Source organism: Chenopodium quinoa, unplaced genomic scaffold (genome assembly GCF_001683475.1).
Source record: "Chenopodium quinoa cultivar QQ74 unplaced genomic scaffold, ASM168347v1, whole genome shotgun sequence".
Taxonomy (NCBI): Eukaryota; Viridiplantae; Streptophyta; class Magnoliopsida; order Caryophyllales; family Amaranthaceae; genus Chenopodium; species Chenopodium quinoa.
The window spans coordinates 991,182-992,685 of NW_018745067.1; the positions used below are offsets into that span (position 1 = coordinate 991,182).

Genomic DNA, 1,504 nt, shown 5'->3' on the forward strand with positions numbered 1-1,504 from the left:
TTTGAACCTCTCATTCCTTTTTTCTTCCTCCAATCCATCATTTTCTATTATACTCTTATTAGTACTATAAGTATCATAATTACTTGAATTATCATCTCCCTTAATCACCTCATTAAGATTAGATTCACCTTCTTGACAAGCAAGGACTTGTTCAACAAGTTGCCACATCCTACTAACTTTTGGATCTTCAATTCTCTTTTTCACGAAAGTTTCGAGACTCTCATCTTTCTCTAACAATGAAAACACCTTACCAAGGAGCTCCCGGCTTTCGTTGTCGATTTCGACTAAACGTTGGAGCAAATTCCTCACCTCCCCCGCCCCTTCAGGGGACGGGATAGGTGTGCATACTTGTGGACTAAACTGTCGCTTCATCGATAGTGTTAGCTTGTAAATTGTGCTGTGGTGATTAGTACCATATTTTGGCAACTCTAGATGATGAGCTTGTATGTTGCTCTCTTTGTCTAAGTTGTTTTTCTCGGCCATCTTGGAAAAAAAAAAAAAAAAAGTTGAATAAATAAGAATTTGTGTTATGGATGAAATATGACAACAAAAAAATTCAGGATTTATATAGGAAATATTGTTTGGAATTCTAAACAAAATTATTTATAAAGGAGAAGCAATACGTAGTCTTAGGTTTGACTAGTAATCAACGAGTTGTTACTCCGTAAAAGAATAAAAGTCTATATATTTATTACGTAGTATTTATGATATATGAAAACATCGTTGATTCTTGTGCATGTTGATTAGTTAGTTGGTTGAATACTTCATACCGGAATGATAGTATTATTTGTTGGTTAGTTTGATTCCTTTTTCTTTTCTTTTTTTGTTAGGTATTGTATTATAATTAGTGTGTTACTGTACCGTAATTCTTCCATTCCTTTTTCTGTTTTTCTGTTTTGTTGGTAAGTGGTGATATATTTACGTTTTTAATTTTCAAATTCCTGTTATGATTTTTAAGAGGCCAATTAAGAAGGGGAACTTTGGGATATTCTCATATTCTACAACTATCTAGTTTGATGAAATCGGACCCTTTGACAAACTATTCTTATCTTAAAACAAAACATCAAAAAGAACAAACTATTCTTATCTTAAAATAAAACATCAAAAAGAAGGACCCTTTGACACACTATTCTCATCTTAAAATAAAACATCAAAAAGAAAATTAAAACTATAAATGCCGTCTGTGGGGATCAAACCCACGACCACATGGTTAAAAGCCACGCGCTCTACCACTGAGCTAAAAAGACACCATTTAAACTTATCATACTCTGTAGCATCTACTATAAATCACTTAAGAGTTATAGAGTATATAAAAGTTATATACTACCTTCGTTACATATTATTTGCAACGATTTGACATAAAGTAGAGAGGAATAATGTCTAATCGTTGCAAATAACATATAACGGAGGTAGTATATACTTTCTCCGTGTTGCACTTTTTTTCGGTAAAAAGTTTCATTATCCGGAGTAATATATTATTATTATTATTGATATTATTATTATT

General features: G+C 31.9%; 1 non-coding gene across 1 annotated transcript; it reads right to left on the reverse strand.

The window, feature by feature from the left end:
- Positions 1–1,175: 1,175 nt before the first annotated feature.
- On the reverse strand, positions 1,176–1,247 carry TRNAK-UUU. Its single transcript has one exon. It is a non-coding gene; the product is annotated as a tRNA-Lys (tRNA).
- Between the last annotated feature and the right edge of the window lie 257 nt (positions 1,248–1,504).